This window comes from Pipistrellus kuhlii, unplaced genomic scaffold (genome assembly GCF_014108245.1).
Source record: "Pipistrellus kuhlii isolate mPipKuh1 unplaced genomic scaffold, mPipKuh1.p scaffold_m20_p_3, whole genome shotgun sequence".
NCBI classification, from domain to species: domain Eukaryota; kingdom Metazoa; phylum Chordata; class Mammalia; order Chiroptera; family Vespertilionidae; genus Pipistrellus; species Pipistrellus kuhlii.
In genome coordinates, this window is record NW_023425529.1 from 180,835,215 (window position 1) to 180,840,987 (window position 5,773).

The 5,773-nt window shown below is 38.9% G+C and overlaps 1 pseudogene; it reads right to left on the reverse strand.

Annotated features, from left to right (window-relative positions):
• Nucleotides 1-1,741, reverse strand: LOC118729729 (annotated as a pseudogene).
• Nucleotides 1,742-5,773: the final 4,032 nt, after the last annotated feature.

Here is a 5,773-nt window from a genome sequence, read left to right on the forward strand (position 1 = left end):
CACACACACACACACACACACACACACACACCCCAAATGGGCCACAAAACACTCTCCTTCCTCCTGAAGGTTAAACCTAAATGGTCAATAGATAAAAACAGTTCTGAGCCCGTTCTCCCACCCCTGAATAAGACCAGGTATCAGGTTTTGGGGATAATATTCATTAACCTTCTGGGCTTTCTGAGCAACTGACAGTGCCAGCTGCCTTCTGGTCCACTGCTTTGATGACAACCACAATAATTGTCTGTCTCATGCCACAAACAGCAAAATGGCCCAGAGGATAATCAGAGAAACTGAACACACAGGGCCTTTCCAGGAATTATATTGATGCAGGCAGCATCACCAGATTTCGAAAACTTTGGGCCATTTTCCAGCTTTTTCCAAGAATGATGATCAAGCTTCTCCTTCAGCTCAGCAGATTTGCAAGCAATGGGAGCTGGGTGGCAATCCAGCACAGGTGAAGAGCCAGCACTGATCTGGTCTGGGTGGGTCAGGATAATCATCTGAGCTGTGAAGCCAGCTGCTTCCTCTGGTGGGTCATTTTTGCTGTCACCAGCCCCATAGTCACAGCTAACATCTTTGACAGACACATTCTTCACATTGAAGCCTACCTTGTCCCCAGGAATAGCTTCACTCACAGCTTCATGGTGCATTTCAATAGAATTTACTTCAGTTGTAACACTGACTAGAGCAAAGGTGACTGCCATGCAGGCTTTCAGAACACCAGTCTCCTCTCAGCCCACAGGGACAGCCCAATTGGGTCATGTCCTGGAGGGACAGACATAGGGGCTTGTCAGTTGAATGAGTCGGTAGCAGGATGCAATCCAGAGCTTCAAGCAATGCACTGTCACTTTCATTGCCATCTTCACCAGTGACTTTTCCTCCTTTGAACCACCTGTTAGCACCTGGCTCCAGGCTATTGTTGCCATCCCAACTAGAAACCGGCACAAATGCTACTGCAGATAATTAAAGTAGGTGCTGACTTTCCAGTAACTTCCTCATCTCTCTTCTGGCTGCAGGATGACTCAGAGGAACACATTTTGTTAGACCAACAATCATTTGTTTTCTACCCACCTAGTGTGTAAGCCAGAAGGGCATGCTCGTGGATCTGCCTATTCCTAGAGATACCCTCTTCGAATTCACCACCACCAGCAGCAACAATGAGGACAACACAGTCAGCTGGAGATGGGCCTGTAATCCTGTTTTTTGGTGAAGTCCCTGTGTCCTGGGCTATCAAGAGTGGTCACATAACCCTTGCTGGTCTTCAATTTCCACAGGGAGAAACCAATGATACCATGCTCACATCCAGCTTTCAGTTTATCTGAGACCCAGGCAAACTTTAAGGAGTCCTTCCTCATCTCAGCAGCCTCCTTCTCAAAATTGTCATTGGTTCTTTTGTCAGTTGCACCTCATTTGTAGATGAGTTGGCCACTGGTGGCAGATTTGAGGGAATCTACATGTCCAGTGACAATGATGTTGATAGAAGTCTTTTCCTTTCCCATGCTGGCTTTGATTTAGTATTGGTTGTTACAACACCCATGTTCTGGTGGCAAACCAGTTGTGAAAAGTTTGGGTCATCTTGCTACGTAGGCATTTGGCCAACAGGAATTGGGTATTGGGCTCCTCAGAAACCATTCAGATAATGCCAACATTGTCATGATCAAGAAACAATGAGATCTCAGATGGGAAAATTTGTAATGTTATTTCTCTGTTCATCTTCAGAATGTTTTTTTAAAACTTATGACTCGCCGAGACCGGTCTGGCTTAATGGATAGAGCATCGGTTTGGGGACTGAAGTGTTCCTGGTTTGATTCCGGTCAAGGGCATGTACCTTGGTTTTGGGCATATCCCCAGTAGGGGGTGTGCAAGAGGCAGCTGATCGATGACTCTCTCTCATCGATGTTTCTAACTCTCTATCTCTGTCCCTTCTTTTCTGTACAAAATCAATAAAATATATTTAAAAAAAAAATTATGACTCCATTGATAAACACCTAAGATCTTCTTTTGATTTTCTAAAGGAGAAAGCTGCCCCCCCACCCCCCAATTCTTGCTCTGATGCTACGTAATTTAGTTTTTCCACGTATGTCCCTGGGTCTTCTCAAGCTGCTTGCCCAGCCCTGGAGCTCAGAGGGAGTGAGTTCAATTAATTAGGTGTATGAGGCCCCTTATGTGGAACTGCCTGGGTCTCTGGCTGGGTCCATCTCCACAAGTTTTTATGGCCCAAAGTTATGGAATTTTTTCTTCCTGGCACTGGAGCCCTGGGCTGAGGCATCCAGTGTGAGGTTGGGACCCCTTGCTCCTCAAGACAGGAACTCTGTGGCCAATATATCACTCCCCATTTAAAAAAAAATGCCACACCTGGGTGTTGGGCCAGCCCATTCCAGGTCTCCACCTTTCCTACCTTTCTCAATGAACCTTCCTCTTTAATTCTCTAGTTGTAGGGCATCTATTCAGCCAGATATCAGGTGGTTCTGAATTATGGTTATTCTGTGGTGCAGTTGTAATGTTGATGTGGTTCTGAGAGGATGCGAGCATGGTGTTTATCTACACCACTACCGTGGCCCCTCCTCTGTGACATAGTTTTTTATTGCTTGTCATGCAGCAACTGGACATGGCATTCCCTAGATCAGTGTTTTTCAACCTTTTTTGGGCAAAGGCACACTTGTTTCATGAAAAAAATCACGAGGCACACCACCATTAGAAAATGTTAAAAAATTTAACTCTGTGCCTATATTGACTATATATAAAGTAATTCTCTTGAATAGGAATCAAATAAACACAAAGAAAGTATTTTATAATTACTTTATTATGAAATATTAAGTAAACAAAATAGTGAAAAATTATAAAATTCTTGTCTTGTCTGCACCTACAGCACACCAGGCAACATCTCGCGGCACACTGCTGTGCCGTGGAACAGAGGTTGAAAAACGCTGCCCTAGATCTCCATTTGTGTTTCAGTGTTCCTAGATACAAACAAAGCTATGGAAGTCCCACATTTTGTTGTGCTTTTTAAATTTTTATTTAATTTAGACTCCTAATATTTGCAAGTGGGATAAAAAAGTTTAGCTTTTCTGAACTAACTGTATCTGAAAGACCTCTGAGGAGGTAACATTATGTAAAGGGAAAGTGAATCTAGAAAAGTAGGGCACTCACAACAGCAGACGCTGAATTCACAGACTTCTCCTGTTTTGTTTTGTTTTGTTTTTTTTTTAGTCTGGGAAACTCAAATTAGCCATTAATTTAGCTTAAGAGTTGCCATTTGAGAGTGTGGTTAAATAGAGCTTTGGCTAGCAGGCATACCAAATGTGAGTTTGCCCAGCTGCTAGGGCACATAGGAAATTTCAAGAAGACAAACACTTTTATTAAGAATTTCATCAAACAAAGTTTTTTTCAGGTATGGTTTCAGAAATGATTATTTATGATTTCTATCAAGCAATTGTTCTTTTGCCTTTTTCTACCACAGGGGTTTGAAAAATTATAATAGAAAAGATTGATTTTTAAAAGATGTCTGATGTATTTTAGAAGATTTTACTTCTAAAATAACCAACTTAAGAGGAGATACAAAATGAAAGAAATGTAATAGTTAATACTCAGTAACAAGTATTTTACAAAATAAAATGATATTCAAGAGCAATACTAAAAATCAGAAGTCTTAATTTATCTCACTGACAGTTTTTCACATTTCAGTGCTTATGGGGGTGAGCACCTTTATATAGGTGACCAAGACAACCTAACTAAGACAACCTAGTCATCTATTTTCAGCATAATTTAAAAAATAGAAAACAGAAGTAGAAAAATCATCTACTTTGATAACTATAGAGAGAAACTCCAAAGATGGAAAGCAAGGAAATAGCTTGGAAGAGAAGATAAAAATGAAAAAAATTGGGGTGTGGAAAGGGGTCCAGTGATGACAATAAGAATATATGATGAAGAGTGAGCTAAGGATGGAGGAGAGGAGGGGGAGAGAGGAGAGGAGTCCTGGGTTCTTCAGAACCATGGACTGTTAAGCACTGCACACAACCCTGCCGGGGTGTGTTCTGGGCTCTGGGGACAATAAAGGTCAGCATTACGCTAGGAACCCTGTGAACACCATTAAAGTAAGTGCTGCTCTCCCTCTCTATATCATGTAACACCCCCCCATGTCAGCAAACTAATTACAAATTCAAATTTTGTTTTCTAAAACATGCACATTTTCCTTTTTGTAGGATGATTTTATTATGCCAAATGGTACATTTCATTTTATTTGCCTCAGTTTCTGGTGCTAAGTAGAGATTTATCCTGTGTATGAACTGGAAATAACTTGTCTCCTGAATTTAGATTACAAAACAAGAGACAGAAATCACACCACAATCCACACATGTGGGAAAATCTTACACCCTCCACTCCAGGAAAGGGAGGAAATAAAATAATTTTACTTATTTTCCTCTTAAGGTTCCAGGGCTTTTCAAAGTAGGAAAGAAAGTGAGATAATGGAGTTTATAGTTCTGAGAAATTATGTTTCTATGTATATTTCTAACTATATTCATTTCTATACTCATATGTAAATTCACATCACACATTGAAATTTTAAGAGGAATATTAAAAAAAACAAGACATCAGATGTCTGGATTTATCTCATTGATTCATCAGTTTGCCATAAAGCAGTCAGTTGAATGCAAGACACACATACACACATATAAATGTAATTTTGGATTGAAAAATATTAAGCAAATATTTATACAATTCAATTTTATACATTTCAATAATTTACTGCTCTTAATTCTCCACTTCACATACTCTCCACTACATTTGTTTACAAATTACTTAACCAATATTCAGAAGGATCTATCGATACAAGTAACTTGGGCCCCTAAGTTTAATCATATTTAAGATGAAAATGTAAGCATTTATTTTTTTTAAATGTTTTTCTTTATTTTTTAATGGTTATTATTATTTTGTTGTTGTTAATTCTCACCTGAGGATATTTTTTTCGTTTATTTTTAGAGAGAGTGGAAGAGAGAGGGAAAGACAGAGAGAGAAACATTAATGTAAGAGAAACACATCGATTGGTTGTCTCCTGCATGAGCCCTCTCCGGGCCCAGGCCGGGGAGGAGCTTGCAACCAAGGTATGTTTCCTTGACCAGAATCGAACCTGGGACCCTTTGGTCCACAGGCCTATGCTCTATCCAACAAACCAAATTGGCTAGAGCAAGCATTTATTTTTAAAATAACATATATTACAGTTAATTTATATCACTGTTGCTAGCATTTTATTCAGAATAAACATTTTTGGCATATGTGAAAAACAGCAATCTAGGTAAACAGATTTAAAAATAAATAAATTCTATTACAGTTAATAATTTAATTTTTCTTTGTAACAAGATTCTTTACAGGTTATTATAATTTTTCATTGTAAAATAATATTATTATTTCATTAATAAACAAATCAGTGGTAACTAAATGGACATATTTTGAAGAATGGACCCAACAATGCATTCTTTACATATGCATATGGAACACTTATAAAATTTGACCTCATACAAGGCTCCAAGGCAAGGTTCAATAAATTTTAAGGAATGAAAATTATGCAGAATATGTTATCCAGTCACAGTGGAATTGAGTTAAAAAAAAAAAAAAAAAAAGACAGCTGGAAAATCCCAAAATGTTTAAAAATTAAGTAATACCCTTTTAAACAAATATGGATCAAAGATGACATTCCAATGAAAATTAGAAAATAGCTCTAGCCGAGTTGGGTCAGTGGATAAAGACCAAAGGGTCTCGGGTTCGATTCCAA